The sequence below is a fragment of the Lactuca sativa genome, chromosome 4, assembly GCF_002870075.4.
Source record: "Lactuca sativa cultivar Salinas chromosome 4, Lsat_Salinas_v11, whole genome shotgun sequence".
NCBI classification, from domain to species: domain Eukaryota; kingdom Viridiplantae; phylum Streptophyta; class Magnoliopsida; order Asterales; family Asteraceae; genus Lactuca; species Lactuca sativa.
This window is the reverse complement of record NC_056626.2, coordinates 323,713,243-323,740,724: the sequence shown is the minus strand read 5'-3', so window position 1 is coordinate 323,740,724 and position 27,482 is coordinate 323,713,243. Positions and strand designations below refer to the sequence as shown.

General features: G+C 37.8%; 1 long non-coding RNA gene across 1 annotated transcript; it reads left to right on the top strand.

The window, feature by feature from the left end:
- The first annotated feature begins 346 nt into the window (after positions 1–346).
- On the top strand, positions 347–8,816 carry LOC128133335 (uncharacterized). Its single transcript, XR_008231939.1, has 2 exons — positions 347–8,501; positions 8,598–8,816. It is a non-coding gene; the product is annotated as an uncharacterized LOC128133335 (long non-coding RNA).
- The last annotated feature ends 18,666 nt before the right edge of the window (positions 8,817–27,482 follow it).

Below are 27,482 nucleotides of genomic sequence, written 5' to 3'. Positions count from 1 at the left end.
GTGGCGTAAAATGACGTCGACAGCGGTAGCATATGAAAAACACGACCGCAAACAAAGATAATGGAGCGTTTCTGGCCGGGAAACAGTGGCAACCCTTCACTAAAACCATGACCATAGCGACCTAATAACTCCCAGAAGCAACAACGACGTTCACCATGTCCATCCTTGTGATGAACGACATGGAAGAAAGAGAGAGAGAGAGAGAGAGAGAGAGAGAGAGAGAGAGAGAGAGAGAGAGAAAGTGAGAGGAAAAATGACGGTGAGCGAAACAGTCGGGAGCAGCACCAACTAGCGACAGCAATAGCCCGAACGACGACAACAGCAACAACCCTGATGGCGGCAGTGGCTTCTCGGTGGTCCTCCGACTTCATAGACGAGAAACAATGACCGATGATGGAGGAGTCGGGAGGTGTGCGACTGCAAACAGGAGGGATAAGGTGGAGAGGTGTGGCGGCTGAAGATGGTTCGCTCAGGTTAGGGTTTGCGGAACCTTAATACCTACCTCCATTCAATAAGTTGCCATAAAGACCATAACAATCCCTCCACACCCTTCTTCTTTCAAAGTGAACCCATAAGTTACCAGTTGAAACCTGCCTCTTAAATCCCTTACAAATTAAGTCCAACTTTTTACAAGTAGCCCCTCCTCCTACATTTATTTTCAAATCCAAAACTCACACTTTTAACCCCCAACTTATAAACTTGTGACAATTAGTTCCTCGAGACCATCCTTTGATAATTAATTATTTATTTTAGGGCTACCATTTGTTCAGTAATTAAATTATTTATCTAATAAATAAACAGGGTGTTACAACTCTCCCCCACTTAAATTAGATTTCGTCATCAAAATCATTCCTTGCTGTTCCTTACTCGCCCAACCATTCTAGTAACTTGGTCACCATCCTGGGCACACCCTAGTCTTCCCAGGGTAGTCGTGACCAATCATTGCGAAGCCCTATAATCCGCATGTTAACAAATTCCTTGCAACAAGATCACATGTACTCTATTCGAAATTTGTTTTCTCGAGATGGTCTGAATCGCTGACAGACCACTCATACTAAATCATTATCGTTGAATCTAGTCTTTTTATCCCTCAACTGACTACTCAACTTCTGATAACCTATGGTTCCCACTAGAAAACTGAAATCACAAACCCGATTATCCCTGTAGGTCATTTAATATGACCCAAGAAATTTATTATTTCGTCTGAACTTGCAACCTAGAACACAAATATAAATATTGCCCAAACGTTGAAACTGACCGAACACTAGACTACCTGAAGCAGTTGTTGCCATGTGGCTGCTTCTAAATCTAGCAAGACCTGCTTGGTCTCAATTCGTTCACCAATCATCTGAAATATCAGGTTCCACCCCGGCTGTCGGGCCAAAGGACTTCATACTCAGTCACCTCACACGAATTCTGAACGAAATCCTTCTTTGGAACCAATTGCCACTAGTTATCATGCCACTGCGACTCTAACAACTTTCGGATATAACCAATCGGGTACATGCATTGAATCTTTTAATTATCGAATCCAAGACTAAAAGTGATTGCTACCTGACCAATGGTAGCCTTATATCACAAGTAATCTTATACGGTCCACTACTTCCCTGATCCCATAACTGTAGTGGCGCTCCTACAGTCTTATCGTTGGCTCAACCAGATCTAATCCATCTGAGAATACCCAAAAACCAATTCGTCAATTTTCCACGTCCCCACTGCTGCACCCGAAATGGTGGGTACTCATGTTCCTTCCGTGTCCTAACAACGCACTCATGATATCTACCAACCTAGCGAATGCTACGGCTACACCCGCAAACTCACAACACTCTAGCACTATCTGCTAACCCTTGTGAATGCTACGGCTACACCCGCAGACTTACAACACTTTCCATACTATCTGATCGCTAGTGAATGCTACGGCTACCCCCGCAGTCTTACAACACTTTCCATACTATCTGATAGCTAGTGAATGCTATGGCTACCCCCACAGTCTTACAACACTTTCTATACTATCTGATCGCTACTGAATGCAATGGCTACCCCCGCAGTCTTACAACTCTTTCCATATTATCTGATCGCCAGTGAATGCTACGGTTACCCCCGCAGTCTTACAACACTTTCCATACTAGTCGAACAAGCACTCGACCTAACACACCACTAAACTTGAGTCCTAACTGGAACTCTAACCTGACTTCCGAAACCTGCTATCTGAGAGTCTCGAAGGCTGTCTGCAGCTCAGGACCCCAACGAAAGGCCACCAATTTCTTGTTCAATCGTGTCAAAGGAACCGCAATCTCTGAGAAGTCCTGTATAAATCTCTGGTAATAACCCACTAGACCCAAGAAACTCCGAATCTCAGATGGAGACCTCAGAATCTCCCACTGCATCTCGGCCTCTATCTTGGCCGGATCGACTAGAATACCCTTCTAATTGACAAGGTGCCCAAGAGATGGCACCCCGCGCAACCAGAACTCACATTTGGAGGACTTTATAAAAAGTGTCTCCCCCACTTAGATTCAACTAAGTCTTCATGGCACGCGAGAATTGAAGGATTCCTAATCCTTCTCGCTTCCTAGTATCCCCCTGATGACAACCTGTGCTTACCAATGCTAGCGATTAATCATCAGTTAAACCTTAAGATTGCCTATACTCGGAAATCTTGATGAGTACTCTTGAAATCTGGTCCGGTCTGACATCTCAATCCGCCTCCCATGCTGACAACTAGAGGCTCTAATCTTCACTCTAGCTGACGAGTCCTCGTTCCCACTTCCAATCTTGCAGCACCACTGAACTCTATCCGTACATAGCCCATGCGAAAGTACAATTTCTTGAACATCGGATGACCAACCACTTATGCATCTAACACCCGCAACTGACATCACCCTGTTCGTGCTACTAATCCTGTCTTAGCAATAGTAATGCCTTGAACTCCAAAGTTCATCCATAGACAAATTCAACCATATACGAACAAATGATAGAATCACTGAAATATGACTTCAAAGGAGAACCATCCCACTAATTCCCGACCAAGGATCTCCCAAATAATACTCCCGCACAAATCTCGACAAAGATCCAGAATGATAACGGTACACGCGGAACCTACTTCACAAGATGCGTCCCTCTGTGGGTTCATCAATGACTTTTCGGCATCCAGGATGACATATATGATCCTTGATAACCCAAACATTAGCAAAAAACAAACCGAGATCTAACTTATCCAAACTCACTCATAATTAAAAAGTCATACGTATTCCCAACATCCATCTAAGAGCAGTAAAAGATGATATACCCGCATCATCTGGAGGAATACTGATCACCTTTTCCAGAGATAATTAGACCATCCTGACAACACGTTACAAAACTCTCTCCGGACCTGATGACAGGAACTAACAATAGGTTCCTCTTTCCTGAAGGCTTTTAAGAATCCACAGACCTTGGATTTTAGATTGACCCCTAACTGTCTCGCGATGAATCTGGCCTGAAAGGTCCCTAGACAACTGTATAGGCTCTCAAATCCCTTCATTGGCTGAATGAAAGACCACTAAGGTCCATTCCTAAAACTCCACAAGTAATCTCCGATGAGATAAACTTCTATGATCTCGCCTCAACTGGTTCAGGCTCTGCTCCTGAGCCGAAACCAAAATCTGAGTTTCAATCTTGGGTGCTTAACACCCAAGAATCCTTATCACCTTTTGCAAACAAGACCAACCCTGCCACACCTGTAGCAGCCTAAACCCATGGAGCGACAAACTCCCTTGTGCACCTTGCTATACGTGGTGTACTGACTTCGACCCAACTGGCCTTTCACCTGATGATCAGAAATCATGGGTCTCTTCCCGGGACCCTCTACATACGCACCTGGCACAACCCTCTCTTTCCAGGGTGCTCCAAATCGATCTCGCATCCTCGGACTTAAAATTCACATCCTCCAGGGCCTAACACCCTGTCACGCTCACTGGCTCACTTGCCAATGGCTAAGCTACAATAGCTCGAACATCCTCTATCCCCAAACTGGGTCACAAACTCCTCCCTAAAGCTCCTCAGATTCTCCAAGACGCTCATCGATTCCAGTATGGATCATGTGCTTTCAGTAGTACGGGCCCAATACTACCTTCCACACCTATCCATACTTTCCTCAGCAATCCTCTCGAATCCTCCAAGTCACTTCCTCAAACTTATACACCCAGTCTCACTAAACTTCACTACTAACCCACTGAAACATATCCTAGGCTCTCCTAGGTTCCCAAACTCACACAATCCTCAGCTGCTGAAAGATTCCCAATAATGTTAAATAGCTATATCATGAATATAGCTAGCTCACATTACTAAGAGTCCCACAAAGCACAGAGCAAGCAACATTCAGACAATGAAAAATATAACCATCATATTCCAATCAAACCATTACATCCTCTACTCAAGAGTCTGTACATGAAATTCAAAGATTCATACAATCAGGCATAACCTAAACAGGCTATCCTATCACTAACTGATCAGTACTAGCATGCAAGTCTACTGGCACATACAATAGGCATATAAGGCATCCTCCTAGTTCCTCAGTCCCAATCTAGCATGCAGTTCTCATAATCATATCATAACATAACATGTATGGGTATCTTAGGGAAAACTTACTTGAGCTCAGCTGATTGCACGCATCACTCACCTTGTTCTTTTCAAAGTTCTTTTCCCTTTTTAAACTTCTTTTTATAAAATGATTTTTACTTTTGAAAATTTTTATACCAAGTTCTTAGTTTGAGTTCAAACACACCCGAGAGTGAACCCAAATCCCTCAAACCAAAGCTCTGATACCAACTTGTAACAACCCAAAAATACAGGCCAAAAATTTCATTTTGAAATACGTTATTATAAAACCAACAGTATAATAAAACATCCATAATATCATGTCATGTCAAAACCAAAGTAGAAATAATCAAAACATGTTATCATAAAACAATATCAGAGTCTAATCCCAAAGATTTCATGTGAGGAAACCATAGTGTGATGCGCTGCGATCAAGCCGGCTCATTTCCTTTGAAACTGAAGTACCTGAAACCAAAACTGAAAACTATAAACACAAAGCTTAGTGAGTTCCCCCATCATACCACATACCATATAAACACATAATGCCTAACATATCTGGGTGTTGGCCTCCCCTTCGGTATCTTTCAACCGGTAACTGCCTAACTTATCTGGGTGCTAGCCTCCCCTTCGGTATCTTTCAACAGCATATTTGGGTGTTGGCCTCCTCTTCGGTATCTTTCAACCAGTAACCGGGGACTATTTCACCCCTTACCATTACCACATAATAACATAACACATATATCATAAACGGTCTAATGTAAATGGGTACTAACTACCCCTTCGGTCCTTTCGACCGGTACTGGGGTCTAACCAACCCCCTCCTACCACATAACATATACCATCATAGCATACTAGCACATAATCATAACAGATAGCAACATACCAGATAATTATCACAAAGATAATCATCTAACAAACAACTCCTACTGGTGGGCCGACATTGTGGCCGTAGATCCACATCTATTGGAAGGTAACTCACCTCACACTGCTGAAGTCCCGCAGACTCAACCCCATATTGCTGAAGTTCCGCAGACTCAACCCCAGCTGCGGGATGACAGATTCCCGAACTGTCAACACCAAAATAACACCCAATTAATAATTGGGTCCCAACACATAACCATAAATACATACTTGGATAATTACTACATTACTCCAAGGTTGGCTTTATTCAAGCCCAAGGCCCAATCCATAGGCCCAAAGTCAACTAGGAATCTAAGCCCAACATATAGCCCAACTTTCCAAATTGGGCCCAAACCTTGGCATGGTCTCATTCTAAGGCCCAGCCAAAAGTCCAGTCCATCATTTGGTATTTTTAATGGCCCAATATCTCATAATCACAAAGGTCCAACCTATGGCCCATCTATGGCCCAATTTTCCAAATTGGACCCAAACCCTCATATGGGTCTTGCCCTAAGCCCATCAACGTATTCTAGTCCATAAGATTATTCTTGAATGGCCCATTAATAATCCAATTACCAAAGCCCAATGGAAAGGCCCAATTAAAAATTAGGGTTTCTTACATGAAATGATGATTAGGGTAGTGTTCCTACTTAACCCATTAAGACCTTAACCCACTAGGGACTTAAGCCACTAAGGACTTAATCCATTAAGTCTAATATTGCTTAGATTAGTTTCTGCCAATGGTTATTATTTAATATTTCAAGTTATTAAATAATTCCTGTATGTGTCCCGATAAATTCTCTAAATTAGAGTTTTATTGGCATTAGGGTTTTCCAATCCAAATACTAGCCCATTTATCGATTTGTTGGGACTTTTGGTAAATTAGGGCTTTATTGGGCCTATTAGGCCCACTAGAATATCATTAAGCCCATTAGGGTTTTATTGGGTCAATTAGGGTCCATTAGGGCTTACAAGGCCCATTAGAGTTTCAAGCACCCTAAATGAATCAAACTCAACGAGGCAAGCACACCGCCACCCAACACGGTGGTCGGTGGCGGCAGCCACCACCCTACGGTGGTAAGCTAGCTAACACACATACTACCTAAGCTAAACATACACACATATATAAGTATATAACCACCTTGTGGTGGCTTGTGGTGGCGATTGGTGGCAGTGGGGTCTTTCATTGGGGTTTCCGGCCAAGCATCATTCCAACAGCCTCATACCAACACCACAATCACTTCTGGCTGTGAACAAGCCCAACCATCCCTCCAGGTGGCGTAAAATGATGTCGACAGCGGCAGCACACGACAAACACGACTGCAAACGAAGATAATGGAGAGTTTCTGGCCGGGAAACGGTGGCAATCCTTCACCAAAACCATGACCATAGTGACACAATAACTCCCAGAAGCAGAACGATGTTCACGACATCTAGCGTTGCAATGAACGATAGGGAAGAGAGAGAGAGAGAGAGAGAGGAAAAATGGTAGTGGGCGAAACAGCCGGCAGCAGCACCAACTAGCGACGACAATAGCCCGAACGGCGGCAACATCAACTACCCTGATGGCGGCAGGGGCTTCTCAGTGGTCCTCCGACTTCACAGACGAGGAACAATGACCGATGATGGAGGAGTTGGGAGGTGTGCGACCACAAACGAGAGGGATAAAGTGGAGAGGTGTAGCGGCTGAAGTTGGTTCGCTCGGGTTAGGGTTTGTGGAACCTTAATACCTGCCTCCATTCAATAAGTTGCCATAAAGACCATAACAGTCCCTCCATACCATTCTTCTTTCAAAGTGAACCCATAAGGTACCAGTTGAACCCTGCCTCTTAAATCCCTTACTAATTAAGTCCAACTTTTACCAAGTAGCCCCTCCTCCTACATTTATTTTCAAATGAAGTCAATAATTTACTATTTAGTCCTTGCCTCCACAAATATTTACAAAATCAATCCGAAACTCACACTTTTAACCCCCAACTTCGAAACTTGTGACAATTAGTTCCTCGAGACCATCCTTTGATATATAATTATTTATTTTAGGGCTACCATTTGTTCAGTAATTAATTTATTTATCTAATAAATAAACAGGGTGTTACAGAATCAATTCTTTTTAACAGTTGAAATTTCTATTTTTGTTTCATTATATCACATGTTCTTGTTTATGTTTACTAGAAAAGAGGAAGAAATAAGCCTCTTAGGTGATGACATTAAGAAGGATGACTTTAGAGAGTGGTTTTATATGTCACCTTAACAAGCGATTGACCACATGGGGGTGGGAGAAAATGAAAGTAGATCTATCAAGTACTAGTGTAGGGACTCGAAATTTAAGTTGCCAAAAAAGTTCAATTCATTTTGCTTATTAATCTGTACGTAGAAGGAAATTAAGATGGATTATAGTTGTGTTGTTTTAGTAAAGCAAGTACTAGTGAAGGGACTGAAGATGTAAATCACACTACAAGAATTATAGCCTTTAGCCGCGACACTATTACCGGCGACATTGACTTTTAACGGAAACAATTGCTAAAGTCGCCGCTAAAAGTCCCTGTTGCCGGTAATAGTGTCGCCGCTAAAGGCTTATCATCCGAATCCGTGTTTTCCTCCTCTGTTACATCTCAGCCGTTCGATTAAGTATCTAATCCAATGGTTGGGGTCTCATATCCGCACAAACCTAATATCGGCGACATTTTTTTCATCGCTAAAAGTGTAAAAAGTCGTCGCTAATAGTTACCTAAAAATGACGCGGTACCCTTCCCTCCATATTGTTGCCGCTATTGCCTATTGTCGCCGTTAAAGCCCTAGTCGTCGCCATTAAAGGGTCTCGCAGATAAAATAAAACACACGCAGTTTGCTTATTTCTTCCCAATTCCCTTCTGTTTGCTGCTACCGCCTCTTCCAATTTCCACCGAATTTGTGTTCAATTAGCTGATTCCAACAACATATCTTCCCAACATTGTGTGTGATTAGGGACCAAGGGTGGTTTGGGCTTATTGGGACTGATTTCTAGCTCCATCTATTGAAGAAAGGTAAGTTGAATTTCTTGTATCTCGTTGTATTTGTATGTTAATTTCGATTTCTAGCTGCATTTGATGATTAAATTGTAAGAAATTTTTCAATTTCAGTGTTTTTGGTGGTGTTGTGTTTGGGTTTACGAGTGAGGGTATTTTTGGGTGAAGACTAATTTTTCCGGCTACATATCCGTTGATTTCCACCACTACAGGCTCTATTATTTCAATTTTTTTTGAATTTGGTATTTATATATGAAAATTATGTGAAAATTGTCATATGTGAAAATTGTGTGCATATTTGATATTTGTATGAATATATGTGAATTTGGTGTATATATGACAATGTATGTGTGTTTGATGTATATGTGGTATATGAGTATTTGGTAGAAGTATATATATGATGTTATTATCTATATATATGTGAAATTATATGTGTTTGTTATAAGTAGGATGTTATTGTATGTGTATGTGAATGTATGTATGTTTGTTGTAATGTGGTATATGAATGTGAAATTTGTGTATTTGGTATAAATAGGCTGTTATTATCTATATATGTGAAATTATGTGTATTTGTTTAAGTAGGATGTTATTTTGTGTGTATGTGAATGTATTTGTATTTGGTGTATATGTGGTATATGTATGTGAAAGTATGTGAATTTCATGCTCTTATGTATTATGTAAAAGTATGTGGTTTTGGTATAAGTAGGATGCTATAATTGAAAAAAAAAATTATTGTTATAATTGGAAAAAAACACAAAAAAATGTTATAAAATTGTTTAAAAACTTATATACAAATACTAGAAAGTTTCTAGTTTCTTCCTAAACAATTTTTGGTATAAAATTCTTTATTTAATACTTTATTCATTAAAAACTAATTTGTAAACATATTAAAAAAACATACAATTTTTTTTCATACTCTTATGTATTATGTAAAAGTATGTGGTTTTGGTATAAGTAGGATGCTATAATTGAATATATATATATATATATATATATATATATATATATATATATATATATATATATATATATATATATATATATATATATTGTTATAATTGAAAAAAAAACACAAAAAAATGTTATAACATTGTTTAAAAACTTATATACAAATACTAGAAAGTTTCTAGTTTCTTCCCAAACAATTTATGGTATAAAATTCTTTATTTAATATTTTATTCATTAAAAACTAATTGATAGGCATATTAAAAGAAATAAACAATTTTTTTTTCATGCTCTTATGTATTATGTAAATCTATGTGGTTTTGGTATAAGTAGGATGCTATAGTTGAAAAAAAAAACAAATTATTGTTATAATTGGAAAAAAAAAACACAAAAAAATGTAACAAAATTGTTTAAAAACTTATATACAAATACTAGAAAGTTTCTAGTTTCTTCCTAAACAATTTCTGGTATAAAATTCTTTATTTAATATTTTATTCATTAAAAACTAATTGCTAAACATATTAAAAAAAACAAACAATTTTTTTTCATGCTCTTATGTATTATGTAAAAGTATGTGGTTTTGGTATAAGTAGGATGCTATAATTGAAAATAAAAATAAAAATGTTATGCATTATTATTTAGTGAATGACTATTGGATTCTCCGTATTCCCCATTACTCTCCATAATTAGTGATCATTATAACAAACATTATTATGAATTTTATGAGTGTAGTTATTATAACGCCCGTGTTTCTGGGCTTGCCATTTTTAGCAATGTAATAGTCTAGGTTAACCTTTGTAACCCAATTTGAAATAATAAAAATGTATTAGTTGTGAATTATGTGAATTATGTGATTTGTGTGTGTTTTCTTAATTATTATAATTTAATTGAATTAAGAATAAAATAAAGCGTCAAAATTTAAGTGTGGGATATGCCCGATATCTATGGATAATGATGTAGTAGTTGAATCGAGGTTTCTGAATATATATAAAACGCCCAAATCTGACTTCGTATGAGGAAGTTACGGTTTTCTGAAGTTTCGACTTGGCAGTATGCAACCTGAATACTCGATTTGAGATCGAGCGGTTTTTAGCCGAAACAACCTAAACGAGAATCGAAGATCTCGTTGTTACTAGTGAAATGATGGAAAGTTAGGCGAGAACGGACATCGGACGAAGAAGTTATGAATTTATAACAAAGTTTTCCTGTCTCGAACTTCTAAAAATAAATAATAAAAATAAATTCAAAATTATCCAATGGAGTCTAAATGAAAGTTGTAGAGTATGGTCTCACCTACGCGTGGATATAAAGAACGTCGAAAACGGAGCTTGTATGCGAAAGTTACGGATTTTTGAAGATCGTGGCACACATACCAAGCTTATCCGAAGTACGCCCAGCGTACCACTCGAGTGCTCCGGAGTCGTAAGCGAGGACGTAGAGGGCCGATGACGCAGGTGATGACGGCAACCGAGGCATTACGCCCAGCGTACCCCGAAGTTACGCCCAGCGTAACCCCGAGGCTCAACCCTATAAAAGGGGATGCGAAGGCAGCCTTAGTTCTTTTACAACTTCTTCCTTTCTCTCTAGATTTTTGTCTCGATTAGCGTGCCAATAATACCCCAAAGCCCCGGTAATATTCCCGAGCCCCGAAGTGAGATCCGAAGCCTCGAGGATCCCGAAGAGCGTTATTCCCGAGCCGAAGCCCTGCCCGCAAGGAGCCGGTTTTTGTGAAGATCTTCCAGATCTACGGAGACACACTACTTCTGCAAGCCGTAGTGCTGCCCGATCATCTTCTGATCAGGTGAGTGTGTAGTCACTTTCATTACAACGCAATATTATGAAGTATTTTATATAAAATATGTGCTATGTGTATATAATTTGTTGTTATATGTGTGAATGTATATTCACTCTCTTCTATCTCATAGGTCTGATTTAATTTCTATGAAATACGTGTTATGTGTGTATGCCTCATATGTTATGTGGAATATGTATTGATTAAAGCATGCTATACATGTTTTTAAACTATGTATACAAATGTATATTTTTATCTACTAATATGTTGGGTAGAACATGGGTGGATAATTGGTGTGTAATAAATAGATGAGAGGCTTCGGTGTTGTTGGTGTTATTCTAGTCATTCAGCAGATTATGGATGACGACCACAGACTATTCTAGATTGTCCTGTGGAACACTAGTAGGCTCATTACCTGTAGGTGTTGTGAACGACGTGTTCACCGGTGTACTCTATCCCCCATATGGTTGCCTTTAAGACACTTATTGTTGAGGAAGCCCCTCTGCAGTAATGTCCATCCCGATGAAAGAATCCTAGATTAGGTCCCTTATAATAGATGTTGTTTTAGGGACTTAAAGTGAGGATAACGGGAATGGGTAATCGGGTTATTGTTGATTGTTGAATTAAATATAATTATTTATTGTGGGTTGAAAACCCTACATGATCACCAGGCTCCCAAGCCTGACCCACTCAGTTTATTTGTATTACAGGAAGTGGCGCAATGGCATAAGATGGATGAATCATCAAGTTGTTTTGTTTACAAGTCTGTATATGTATATATTTGTTGAATGACTTGTAATGTTATCGTTTATGCTTTATGGTGTATACCGGATTATGACATCCCGATTTTTGATTATGAAGTGAAATCATATTTCTTTATGAAATGTTTTGATAAAAGATCTATTTTATCATGTTTTGTTTTTGGGAACAAATTCCGCATCTCTTTTAAAATCAAAAGGATTTACTCTGAAAATGTTTAAAAAGCATAAATGAAAACGGTCTTTTCTGGCCGAGATTTTGGGGATGTCACAGTTATGCACCAGTATAATGAGCATTCATATCATACATCACCTTTCATCTTCTTTGTCCAGTATAAATAGTGAATATTATGTATTGTAAAGTTTGATTATTTCATCACAAGTATTGGAATAAAAGTTCTCTCTACTCTCATGTCTTTCTTTACTCTATAATTTATCTTGTTATTTGATCATATTTTATAACACGTTATCAGCACGACTCTACCATAGAGCTCTAACTCCTTATTGTTCTTGTCATTTTCAGGTATGTATTTTTTATAATTTTACATGTACAATGCTTACAACTTATTTTATGGAATTTCTTAACTAACAATTCCTGAACATACAAGTCTTTATTTTGATTTCTATTTTCATTATGGAAAACAATGCTAGAGAAAACTTTCTCTAGTTTTCATACTACTAACATGCTCCTGCAGTAGCAATATCATGAGAAAGGTTTAAAATAAATATGAATTAATCTCATGTCTTCTTGTGGCTAAACAAAACAATGAGTTATTGATGAAAAATCACCAATCAATCCCGACCGATTCTAGTGCATTCCCTGAAGTGAATGCAACATCATATAATCATAATAGTCATGGGTCTAACTGAGGTTGTGGAGGTTATCATAATTATCATAAAAATAACAAGATTACAAGTAACCACCAGAAGTTGGAAAATAACAAAAATCCACATCCTAATGATAAAAGTGGTCAAGGCAAAAACAAAAGGTTGAAAATGTGTATCACTAATGTGGAGTGACCGATCATTGGTCTTGTACATGCCGCTTACCAAAGCATTTTGTTGATCTTTATCAAGATTTTCTAAAATATAAAGAAAAATATCGAAACAAAATTTATTCCAAGTGATATTCATGAAGATCAACTAGAAATGACACATTTAGATGTTGTCGATTTTCTTGTCTACCCGGAAAGGACAAGTGGTGATATGGATAGTGATTGATCAGAATAAATGTGTAGTTTTGTTTCATGACATTTATTATGTTTTTATGTCATGTTCGTTTCATGAGAAATGATGTCGTCACAATCTTCCCAAATTAATAAAATATGAATTTATTTCTCTAAGTCGAATGTTTCTTGTATTTTATTTATTTATCGAAAAAAATATGGGTATTCGCAAAAAAAATAAGAAAGATATATTTCTTACAGACAATGCAATAACACATAACATTTTTAATAATGAAAAATATTTTGCTTACTTATCAATTAGAGAAGCAAATGTTAATATAATAACATGTGATGCAAAAATGATTGAAGGCTCCGGAAGAGCGAATATAATATTACAACAATGGACAATAATTACATTTGGTGATGTATTATTTTCATTAAAATCACCAAGAAATTTATTAAGTTTTAAGGATATTCAGTCTAACGGATATCATATTAAAACAACTAATGATGGTAAAAAAAAATTATCTCAACATTACAAAAATGATATCGGGTAAGAAAGTTTTTTGGAAAAATTATTTGTATTGTCCTCCGGATTGTACTATACAAATATTACAAGATTTATGCTATTGAAAATAAAAAAGTTATGATAATACCTTCAAAGTTTGACATGACCGGTTGGGCCATCCTGGATAAATTATGATGCACAAAATAATTGAAACTTCAAGGGATCATTCCTTGAAAAACCAGAAGACTTTCAAGATAATAAATTGTCTTGTGTTGGATGCTTTTAAGGAAAATTAATTTCCCATCCATCATTGAACAAAGTTGGGTATGAAAGTCATAGTTTTAAGAAAGATTTCAAAGGGATATATGTGGACCAATTCAACCACCATGTGGACCATTTAGATATTTTATGGTTTTAATTGACGAGTCAACTAGATGGTCACATGTGTTGGTTGTCTAGTTGTAATTTGGTTTTTGCAAGATTACTTGCATAAATAATTAACTTATGGGCACATTTTCCCGATTACTCAATTATGAAAATTTGACCTGACAATGTTGGAGAATTACATCATAAGCTTTTAATGACTATTGCATGTCGATTAGGATAAATATTGAACATCATGTTGCATATGTTCATACACAAAATGGTTTAGCTGAGTCGTTAATCAAACACATTTAATTAATTGCAAGACCATTACTAATGCATTATAAACTTCCTACATTGACATGGGGCATGCAATTTTACATGCAACATCATTTATACGCATCAGGCCAACCAATTATCATTAGTTATCCCCTATTCAATTGGTTTGCAGCCAGGAACCAAATATTTCCATCTAAGGACATTTAAATGTGCAATTTATGTACCCATTTCTCTACCTCAAAGAAGAATGAGAATTTATGTTGGATATGAATCTCCATCTATAGTAAAATATTTAAAATCATCAACTGGAGATTTGTTTATAGCTATATTTGATGATTATTATTTTGATGAATCATATTTTCCAACATTAGGGGAAGAAATAAAGAAGCTGGAAAATAAAATATCTTGAAAGGAATTATCATTTTTAGTTTTAGATCCTCGTTCAAGTCAATATGAACTTGAAATAAAAAAAGATAATTCCTTTACAAAATGTAGCAAATCAATTGCCAAAAGCATTTACTGGCCCAAAGAGAGTAACAAAGTCTCAAGTACCGGCTATAAATACTCCAATTAGAATAGATATCTCAGAAGGAAAAAATACAACTACAAATGAATCTAAGGCACGCCTGAAGCGTGAAACACCAACCGGTTCCAATGATAAAAACTCTCGAAAAGGAAAGGGAGCAAATATAATTAATGGTCCAAAAGAGAAAACAAAATCTCTTGAAAAGATTAATGAAACTCTAGAAGAGGCCAATAACATAACAAAAGAATATAAGGTACCTGAAAAAAATGAAAATGATAAGATCTCAATAAATTATATCATGACAGGATTAACATGAAACTGAAATAAGATAGACGTCGATGATAAAAAAAATTTATATCATGTTGCGCGCGAGATTATGAAGAAAATGAGGATCTTGAACCTAAATCCATTAAGGAATGTAGGAATAAAAAAAATATTGGCCAAAATGGAAAGATGAAAAAAATAAAGAGCTTAATTCTCTTAATCAACGAAAAGTTATTGGACCTGTAGTCCGTGCACCAAACAGAGTAAGAACAGTGGGACACGAATGGGTATTTGTGCGCAAAAGAAACGAGAAAAAATGAAGTTGTGAGATATAAAGCAATACTTGTTGCACAAGGTTTTACCCAAAGGCCCAAAATTGATTATGAAGAAATGTATTCTCCGGTAGTTGATGCAATTACATTCAGTTATTTTATAATTTTAACAACATATGTAAAACTGGAGATGTGTCTAATGGGTATATTTACCGCCTATTTATATGGTTCACTTGAAAATGATATTTATATGAAAATCCCAGAAGGGTTTAAGTTGCCAAAAGCACAAACTTCTAATTCTCGTGAAGTATATTTGGTAAAATTAAATAAATCTTTTTATAGATTGAAACAATTTAGCCGTATGTGCTTCAATTGTTTTATTACATTTCTGTTGAAAGAGTGCTATAAAAATGATCCATTAAGCCCATGTGTATTCATAAAAAGCTCCATATAAGAATTTATCATAATTGATTTTATTATAGATGATTTGAACATAATTGGAACTCCTAGAGAATTGGAAAAGGTCACTTCTTATTTAAAAGAAACTTTTGAAATGAATGATCTTGGTAAGATGAAATTCTATTTGGGTCTTCAAATTAAGCATGCAAAAATGGAGTTTTTGTACATTAATATCTAGAAAAGGTGCTAAAAGGTTTTATATGAATAAATCATATCCATGAGTAACCTAAAGGTGGTAAGGCACTTAGATGCCAAAAAGGACCAATTTCAGCATCATAAAAAACATGAAAATCTTCTTTTTCCCGAAGAACTATATCTTAGTGCTATTGGTGCACTAATATATCTTACTATTAATACATGACCTGATAAATCTTTTGTCGTAAACTTATTAGCAAGATATAGTTCTTGTCCAACAAGAAGATATTGGAATAGAATCAAACATATTCTTTGATATCTTCGAGATGTTGGATATTTATCTAATCCACATAAAGCTCGATCCCAAACAGGTTATTTATTCACTTGTAGAGGTAACGTAATTGCTTGTCATTTTGTTAAACAAACTTTAGTTGCTACTTGCTCTAACCATGCAGAGATTATAGCAATTTATAAGGCAAGTCATGAATGTATTTGGTTAAGAAATTTAACTCAATACATTTGCAAGAATTGTCGTCTAACTTCTAACAGGGATGTTCCAACCATACTATATGAAGATAATACAACTTGTATAGCTCCATTTAAGGAAGGATTTATCAAAAGAGACAGAACCAAGCATATATCACCAAAGTTTATTCACTCATGATCTTCAAAAAGAGTGGGGCATCAACATCTAGAAAATTCAATCCAGTAACAACTTTCCTGATTGGTTTACTAAAACACTTCCTACATCGAAATTTGAAAAGATGGTATGAAACATTGCTATGTGGTGCTTCAAGAAAATCATGTGATGTGCTAATCAGGAGGAGTTGGAAACATATTGTACTCTTTTCCTTAGCTATGTTTTTCCCACTGGGTTTTCTGAGCAAGGTTTTTAACGAGGCAATTGTTTCCAATATCTATTATTAATCATGTACTCTTTTTCCTTAATAAAGGGTTTTTTCCATGAGGTTTTACCAAATAAGGTTTTAACGAGGCACGATACAATCGACATTCAATGGGGAGTGTTATGAATTATTATTTAGTGAATGACTATTGGATTCTCCGTATTCCCCATTACTCTCCACAATTAGTGAACATTATAGCAAACATTATTATGAATTTTATGAGTGTAGTTATGCACCATTATAATGAGCATTCATATCATACATCACCTTTCATCTTCTTTGTTCAGTATAAATAGTGAATATTATGTATTGTAAAGTTTGATGATTTCATCACAAGTATTGGAATAAAAGTTCTCTCTACTCTCATGTATTTCTTTACTCTATAATTTATCTTGTTATTTGATCATATTTTATAACAAAAAATAAATTATTGTTATAACTGGAAAAAACGCAAAAAAATGTTATAAAATTGTTTATAAACTTATATATAAATACAAGAAAGTTTCTAGTTTCTTCCCAAACAATTTTTGGTATAAAATTCTTTATTTTATTTTATTCATTAAAAACTAATTGCTAAACATATTAAAACAAACAAACAATTCTTTTGGTCATCGACATAGGAAATTCAAATCTGAACATCCCCAAAGTGATGAAAATAGAGAATTTCGTAATTGGTTTCATGAAAAGGTAATATAAATTAATAAACAAATTTGTTTCATTGATCTAACGAATACATAATACATAATAATTTATAATTGCTAGGACAATCAAATAAAAATAGAAAACTCTCTAGAATTCCACAAAGAGTTGTCAGCTCTTGCAATGGGTCCGTAAATGAATGCTTATTCTCACACCGCATGCATAGTCAATGGTGTTAGATTTATGGTACTTAGTCGTGACGCACAACGTACAACACAAAACTCTGGGGTTTTAGCGGTGGGTGAGAAAGGCAAGAAATATTACGGCCAGTTAGAAGAGATTATAAAGTTGAGGTACACACATGATTATTCAACTATGTTATTTCATTGCAAGTGGTTTAATACTCGAACAAGAGTTATTTCTAGTGATAATTTCACTAGTATCGACACACGACGCGAAGCATACAAAGATGATCAACTCATATATGCTTCACAAGCCAAACAATAATCAACGATGTGTTGTCGAGCATGTTAATCATCAAAGTATTTGGGATCTACCATCGAACGATGATCGTGTCCAAAATGTTGACAATGGCTCACACGAAAATGTAGACAATGTCGATGTAATTCAAAATATCTCTTCATCCGATGCTCCACTTTTTATCGATTTCAGCATGTACTTTCAAAACATTTGTAGATTCATTGTTGATGTAGAAAGTGCAACTGAAGTTCCTCCGCCAACTGGTAGAGTCAATGATGTTTCTGATTGCGAGACTGATTACGATGAGACCGATTTTGATTATGATACCGAAGAAGACACTGAAGGATATGAGGAAGATTCTGATTAGAATAGTTATTATGTAATACTTGTTTGTAATATGAACTTTATTTGGATTTCTAGTTTAAATAGAAATCTTTCTTCTGATATAAATGTTTATTTCTATGTAATGTGTATTTGTAATAAAAATTGTATTTGTATATCTTATAATTTTTCAGGAAATAATGACAATATGGCTTCTGTTTATGTATACCATGGCTACTGTTATGGGTCGTGGACACGGGGGTGATGGAGCTGAGGACCCACCTCTCCCAGTTGGTAAAGGTGCTGGTCATCACGAGCAGGACGTAAGTCGTATTATGAATTTTTATTTACTATTTTTGTTTAGTTGTTATAAATTAAATACCGTTTCTAATAATTTTTAGTTACATTTTTAGTTAAGCAACGTGCATGAAGGAAAGTTCGAGGCAAAGCGAAAAATATAAAGATTGAAAAAACGATCTTACGAAACCAGGGCAAACCGATTAGCATGGAATATGATAAGGATATCACATTTGATCTAATAGGTGAGCCGAAAGACTTGTTTTCCCGAGAAGTTGGAAAAACAATGTGGCAGATGGTCCCTTTTGATAAATGGAGTTGGAAAAAAGTTTCCCCTGCAATACACAACACCATCTTACAACATTTAGCGGTAATTATTTAGTTAAATATATTTTATATGGTTAACTATAATTGTTTTTACTTGGTTAACTTTTTTGTAGAAAAAGTTTGATTTGGATCACATGAACCAGGATGTACAAGCTAATATGTTGACAGAGAATTTTCAAGCAGCTTTGTTAAAAGGTTATCGAGAACGTAAAGCTGACGCAAAAGAATATTTTATGTTAGTCGGAGGGTATGAAGATATCCCGGGAGCATTAGCCAAACCTCAAGAGGGTATGGAAGTTGATAATTGGAAGAAAGCAGTTGAGTATTTCCAAACAGATGAACACATAATTGCTTCAGAAAGGAACAAAAAAATCCGTGAAATGCAAACAAATGTGAATCATGGGGGGTCGAGCTCGTATAGCAGTACTTGTTATAAGAATGTAATGTACGATACATGTAATTATTTATTTAAAATATAATCTAATTTTTAAAGTTAAGCAAAACCTTAAGAGAGTGGAAACGTTTCGTAAAGCTCATACCGATAAGAATGGTGTATTTGTTACTGCTGAGGCGGAACAACAATATGTAAGTATTTAATTATAATTTTATCATATAAATAAATGTTTATTTATACTTAATTGTTACTTACTTTTGGGAGTTACAGAATCGGTTAGTTAAAGATTTGTTAAAACAAACTCAAGGTGAAAGTGAGTTAACACCCGCTCAAGAAAGAGTTGTGTTTGAGAAACTATTAGGAGAGCGACATGACCATATTAGAGGCATTGGGCGTAAACCTTCTGCCGTCCTGCCGATTCCACAGCCTTTTCAACCATCACAGGTAAAACAATCTACTTTGGTTTTGTGGTGATTATTTGCTAAAAAGTTTGGTAATTAGGTTTCTGTCCCAAGTGCAAAAAATAACAACGTACTTTGGTTTTTTGTCTTAGTTTAAAAATAGCAATCTACTTTAGCATCGTAAAATGCATGTTGCTTTGGTAATTTTGGTTTTTTGGTGCTTATTTGCTAAAAAGTTTGGTAATTAGGTTTTTGTCCCAAGTGCAAAAAATAACAACATACTTTGGTTTTTTGTCTTAGTTTAAAAATAGCAATCTACTTTAGCATCATAAAATGCATGTTGATTTGGTAATTTTGGTTTTGTGGTGATTATTTGCTAAAAAGTTTGGTAATTAGGTTTTTGTCCCAAGTGCAAAAAATAACAACGTACTTTGGTTTTTTGCCTTAGTTTAAAAATAGCAATCTACTTTAGCATCGTAAAATGCATGTTGATTTGGTAATTTTGGTTTTGTGGTGATTATTTGCTAAAATTTTTGGTAATTAGGTTTTTGTCCCAAGTGCAAAAAATAACAACGTACTTTGGTTTTTTGTCTTGGTTTAAAAATAGCAATGTATTTTGATAGTTTTTGTTTATGTTTTATAATTTAACTTATAAGTTTATATATGTTGTTATCAATTATGTAGTTGGAAAATCTTCGTACAATGCTCAACGACCCGACATGTAGGGATGAGCTTTACTCGTTTTTTCAATCCCAAAATAATTGAGGAAGCGATGGCAACGAAGATGATGGTATGTAGGGATGAGTTTTATTTGCATACATTGTCACGCTTTGTTACTTGGTAGATTGTAAAACTTTGGTTGTTTTTTGTAATTATCGGTGACACTAATATCGGGCGACATTATTATTTTTATATATTTAATCGGATGTTATGTAATTACCGGGTGACATTATTACTTTTTATATTTAATCGGATATTATGACTTTTGATATTTAATTAATTATAATCGGACGTTTGTTTTGTAATTAGCGTCGACACTATTATTTTTTTATATTTAATCGAATGTTGTTATGTAATTACCGACAACATTATTACCGGCAACCAAAATCGTTAATTAAAAATTTTTTTTAAAAAAAAATTGTTATTACCGGCGACATCTGTTATTACCGGCGATTATGTTATTAGCAGCGACATGGTCATTAGCGACGACATCTCTCATTAGCGGCGACATGTTGATCAACAACGACGAAGTAGTAGCGGCGCCTTATTACCAACGACGCGTCGCCGCTATTACTATTACCGACGACAACTTGACTTATTACCGACGACTTTTGTCGCTGCTAATGATCATTTTCCTTGTAGTGTCATTAAAAAAATCAATTCATTTTGATGTGATTGGAGTATGTACACAGTCAAGGGCGAAGCTTTATAGGGGAAGGGGTGACACAACCCCCTCATGTTCACCGATTTTTATACATATTATATCCCCCCCCCCACCCACCCACAAATCAAATGTTGAAGTTCCACCCCTGTTAACACAGTTTCGAAGGAATGTAAGCTTATACTTATAATTCTTTATTCTCCTGATTTTCATACAACAGGGGAATAGGAAGTTGTGGCTACGATCGTAAGTATTACAAGCTGCAAAATTAAGTTAATGTGAGATATCCAAGAAGTTGTGATGCCATATGGAGCTGCAATCAACATGATTGATCTGAGATGTATTGGAATTTAGACTAAGGGCACTATGGTCCATTTACAATGTTTTTTTAATTATAATGATTTAACATTATGAAAATGAATTATAATTCAAAAAAATTATAAAAAAATAGATTTGGGTATATATGATATTAAAAAACATTAAGAATGACAAACACGATATATAGAGTTTAGGTCGGGCAAATACGTTATTTAGATGTTTAGCAATGACATATACAAAATTTTGCCTTAAAATTAATTTTGTTCACATATCATTTCTAATTTCAAAATTGATTCTTTCCATTTTGAAGATAGCCCTCCTAAGTTAGTGTAACGCCCCATTTCTGGTATGTGTAACATCCCGAAATCCAGGTAAAGCTATTTAACCCTTCCATTTTATCAAGTTGTCAAATTGGTCCCTTGTGAGAGTTATTGTAGCAAATGAGTACGTTGGGCATACTGGGGAATACACTGCGCGTACTCATGCGCTTATTTTGGAAGCGGACTTGCCTAGGTACGTTGGGCGTACCCAGGGTTACGCTGGGCGTAATGGGTCCAGATGCAAAACCTAAATGTTTGGCTTGTGCACTATTTAAAGGATGCTAAGGCTCATTTCCCTGCCTCTATCCAGAGAGTGAAACCCTAAGAGAGAGCCTTCCATTGTCCATAGCTTGAGTGTGTGTGTGTGTGTGTGTTATGGAGCTAAAAGTGTCTTGGTGTGTTAGTAAAGAAGAATGAGAAGAGCTTGTGGAGGCTAGGGCTTGAAGTGCAAGGTTGGATCTGAGATCTTCAGAGAAAGGAGCTTCATCTAGAGGTATAAAGTTCAAAACTTTCCTCTTTATTTGGTTTGATGTTGCATGGACCATTTCTAGGGTTATAGTCCCAAAGGTGGAGACTTTAAGAGTGTAATGTGCTCCATGGACCTAGATCTATCCCATTTCAGTGGTATTTGTGTTATAGATCCATAAAGTTTTCATCTTGGTCGTTAATATGAGGTCATGCTAGAGTTATGAGCTTTCTAGAGTTGGGAAATGGAATATTATGGGTGTTAGTGACTTGTCCAGCCATGTAAAGGCTTAAAGTCACCAACTTTATGGATTAAGAGGTTTAGAAATGGTCACATCTAGAAGTTGGACGTGGGTGTTAACTGTTTAAGACCCTAAAATCTTAGAGTCTGAAACTGGGAGTTACGCGGGGCGTAATCCCAGTACACGCAGCGTAAGGGGTCGCACACCCCGTTTCTGTGAAGACACCAGGTATGCCCAACGTACATATTTGGTACGCGCTGCGTAACCCGGAGAGTTGACTTTTTTTGACTTTTAGGGTTTGGTCAATTTTAGGGTCTTGGAGCCATGAGAGGGGTAAAATGGTCTTTCACCCTTATGAGAGTACTAAGAGAAGTAATAGTCTAGCCTTGAGAGATGTATTGATTTAGAGTGTTTATTTCATATGATTAGGCGGAGGCTAGACCAGATTTTTACAGAGTTCGAGATTACCGAGTTACCCAAGGTGAGTCTTCTCACTATACTTTACCTAGAGTGGTAATTAGAGTTATATGATAGAGTATTTGTATGTTTTTGCATGATGAGATTTCTATGTGTTTTATGCTATGTATGTTATAGAGTTTATAGAGTTTGGACCGTAAGGTCCACAGAGTTAGGGACAGAGGGCCCACCAGAGTTATGGGACCGGAAGGTCCCATTGAGATACATTGACCAGAGGGTCAAACAGAGTTATAGCCTCGAGTGGCTAATATGTGTTGCGTGTGGTATTTTGAGGAACTCCCTAAGCATTTATGCTTACAGTGTTATGTTATGTGTTTCAGGTACCAGTGAGGATCGCGGGAAGGCGCCGGCTTGATCAGTATACACTTGAGGAGTTTTTACATATTATGATCTTGGGATGTGATGTTATGAACTCATTATGTGATATAATGATGTTTTTATAACAATTATGAATGAAAATGTGTTTTTAAAATGTGAAAAATTATTTGAAAATTTGGGTGTTACAAGTTGGTATCAAAGCCTTGGTTTGAGTGATTCGGGTGCACCTTCGGGCGTATCTGAACTCAAACTGAGGATTAAAGAGATTTTCAAAATAAAATTCACAAAATTTTTCTCAAGAGTAAACGGTTTTTGAAAGAGCAGAGCAGAGCAGTGTGTACGATCAGCCAGCGCCCGAACGGTGATTTCCCAAAATACCTCTACATTATGAGTTATGAGATATGTTATGATATAATATGCATGCTAGAGTAGGCTAGGTATTCTTATTAGCACTAGAGTGGCTTGATTTGTGATGCCTTAGCCTAGGGATTTTGCTGCTAGGAGATGCTTGAGAGTGAATAGATAGCAGCGAGGAGCTTATGAGAGATCTACTAGAGGGTAGAGTATGTATGGAGAAAGTAGAGTACTTGGGACTTGGGATCCTAGGAGGAGGACTTGGGATGAACATTGATGCGATGTGGACTGTAGTATTGGGCCCGTACTACTGAAGACACCAGAGCAGTGCGCATCCCAAGTAAGAATCCTCGGGGTACCATGGATCGAGTAGGTTCAGGTTATCGAGTGCGTGTATGTTCGAGCGAGTCTTTGATATGTTTTATTTTGTATTTCAGAGACATCATGGTTGGGATACGCCACAGACCAGGGACCAGCAGGGTGAGTGATGAGGAGCTCCGCCAGATGATTCATGAGGAGGTGGATGCGGCCATCCGTGCGGAGATTCCAGAGATGTTTGGGTCTATCAAGACCACTCTGATTGAGACTTTTGATGAGAGATATGCGGCATTTACTGAGGCTGCAGCCGCTGCAGCGACTGCAGCTGTTGCTGCTGCCAGACCTCAGGGTGGCGATTCGTTGCTGTTCCGGGAGTTCAGCAACACGAAGCCACCAGAGTTTGATGGGACGCAAGATCCGATTACTGTGATGAAATGGGTTTCTGATATTGAGGGATGCTTCTATACGTGTTCATGTCCAGAGCATCTGAGAGTCCGGTTCGTGCTGAACCAGCTTCTCTTGGGAGCGAAGGACTGGTGGAAGTTTGTGACGACAAACTTTTCTTCTGCTGAGCTTGCTGCGGTGACCTGGGAGAGGTTCACTGCTATGTTTCGTGATAAGTACGTTCCCCCCGTGGAGAGGGAACGTTTGGCCCAGGAGTTTCTGACCCTCAAGCAGGGTACTGAGTCTGTTACTGTGATCACCAGGATGTTCCATGAGAGGGCGATGTTCTGCCCTGAGCATGTGTCTACCGAGCAGGCACGTATGAGACGGTATCTGAGTATTCTGAGGAGGGATATATGAGAGTTCGTGGCGAACTCGATGTACCATACATTTGCTGAGCTTCAAGAAAACACCCGGAAGAGGGAGATTGAGCTCGAGAATCAGGTCAAGGAGGAGGCGGGGTCTCAGGGGAGGGATCAGCGACAGGCACAGTCCCAGCCGACTGCCAAGCGAGCTAAGCCTGCCGATTCGAGATCAGGAACCAGAAGGGCCACACTTGTGGCAAGTGCGACAAGATTCATGAGGGGGTATGCAGAGCAGGGTCTTGCTACAAGTGTGGCAAGGAGGGGCACATGGACAAGGATTGCCCCAAGGGGTTTACAGTTTGTTTTCACTGCAACTAGACCGGACACCGGAAGGCCGAGTGTCCGCAGTTGCGAGGGTCAGCTCAGGGAGCTTCTCAGGGATCTGTCCCTGCTGCGATTCGAGCTACGGAGAGTCGGCCGGTGAAGGTCGAGGCACCGAAGGCTCGTGGGAGAGCCTTCCAGTTGACAGCGGAGGAGGTCTGCGCAACACCTGATGTTGTGGCTGGTATGTATTCTTTCATCTATTTATTTTTAGTCTGTGGTGTTATGCTTATATTGTGATATGCGTAGGTACATTTCTTGTGTGTTCTGTGCCTGCTTTGGTATTACTTGACTCGGGTGCGAGTCGGTCTTTTGTGTCAGTAGCCTTTAGTCAGCACATCAGTATCCATCGAGAGGTGTTGATTCGACCTTTGCGAGTTTCCATAGCTGACGAGAGAGCAGTGCATGCCACTGATGTGATTCGTGGATGTGTTCTCAAGATCTTTGGCGTTGAGTTTCCGATTGATTTGGTCCCGATTGCTATGGGAGATGTCTATGTCATCGTGGGCATGGACTGTTTGAGCAGATTTGGAGCGGTTATCGACTGCTAGCGACAGCTGGTGACCATACGAGACCCTAGTGGGGGAGTTCTTACGGTTTATGGAGAGGGTACCCATTCTAGGACGACATTTTGTTCAGCCGCAAGAGCAAGGCAGAGTCTACAGCAGGGCTATAATGGGTTTGTGGCTTGTGTGGTGGATACAAGGGTAGGTGCAGAGAGACCGAAGACGGTCGATGAGGTCCCGATAGTGCGTGAGTTCCCGACAGTTTTCCCCGAGGAGTTTTCGGGTGTGCCTCCCGAGAGGCAGGTGGAGTTCCGTATTGATTTTGTCTCGGGGGCAGCGCCTATGGTCAAGGCGCCCTATCGACTTGCACCTCCAGAGATGCAGGAGTTATCCTCGCAACTTCAGGAGCTGCTGGGAAAGGGTTTTATACGGCCGAGTAGCTCGCCGTGGGGAGCGCCGATCCTTTTTGTCAAGAAAAAAAATGGCTCACACTGGATGTGGATTGATTACCGGGAGTTGAACAAGCTGACGGTCAAGAACCGTTCCCCCTTACCGAGGATCGACGATTTGTTTGATCAGTTGCTGAAAGACCCCAACTTTCGTATTTCTGAAAGACCCAAACTTTCATACTTCACACTATTATTACCCCAAAACATGCTACTTGCATATTCATAAAAGCAATATTTTACATTGATAAAGAGGTTATAGACTACTGGATACAAACCGACTATTACAAAGTGTTATATATTACATAACTACCCAGGATACTATACATTTATACATAAATGATCCCTAAATACAAAAGTAATATTACAACTATTCTAAACCTTCCAACAGTATATGACTATACTGGTTACTTATCTCCTGCAAATTTGTTAAACATTGATAGGGTAAGCGGTGACGCTTAGTGAGTTCAATAATAGATACAATATTACGTTATGCCATATATATACATCAATATGGCAGAAGCAAAGAGGAACAATAAAGACATATGTGAAATCATGTGACAGGCATTCATATCAATTAAAGACTTTTTTCAAAGATATACTTTTCAATGCTTGATATACATCAATAAAGTTCAGCCCAAATGGCATAGAAGATATACAAATTTTTGAATATCATTTTGCTAGCATATACAGGCTTTTAGCCCTACCTAGCCCATTACCAATATCAAAAGTTATACGAGACATGCTCTACATGGCCAAAGACTCAAAGTCAATACCAGAATATCACAAGAAAGCACCTTGTACATATAACACATAACATACAATTGTTTCTATATATTGAACTCACCTTGAATTAACCGGGGGTCAAAATAGTAATTTGGGCAGCACTTCAGCTTTAAATATGACTTTCTATGTTGAAAATCGGGAGCTTAATTAAAAATCGAGCTCTGCGAAGGTAGAGCTTCAAAACCGAAAAGATAAATTTTTTGGGCTTCTCAGGAGTCTCGGGGCGTGTTTCGTCCTTTGGAATCAGTTCCGGGGCTTCGGGGGAAGTCGGAATAGTAAAAATATCAAAAAGGGGGGGTGAAAATGCCAAATTTCTAAAGTTACCCAAGAAGGCTCGTAGGCCTCCCTTTTATAGGCCTAGAATGCGAGGGTCGGTCCGAGAAGGGGGAGTCAGCGAGAAAGATGGTAGCGAGGGAGAGAGACACACGAGGGGGGAAGGGTGAGTCAGCAGCGAAGCAGCTCGGTGGCAGCAGCAACGAAGGGCAGGTGGTGGGCGCGAGCTTCGGACTCCGGACCAAACACGCGTCGGACGCAACGAGGCGCGTCGGAAGATCATTGGACCGCTCCATCGGTCGAATCAGCATGCGACACACGTTGCTTCTCAGACGCTCCACGCAGCAGCTTCGTACACGTGGCCAGCTTAGAGCGAGGGTGACGTGGCTGGCACTATTCATGCGAATTTTCTCGAAAAATGTACCAAATCTTGT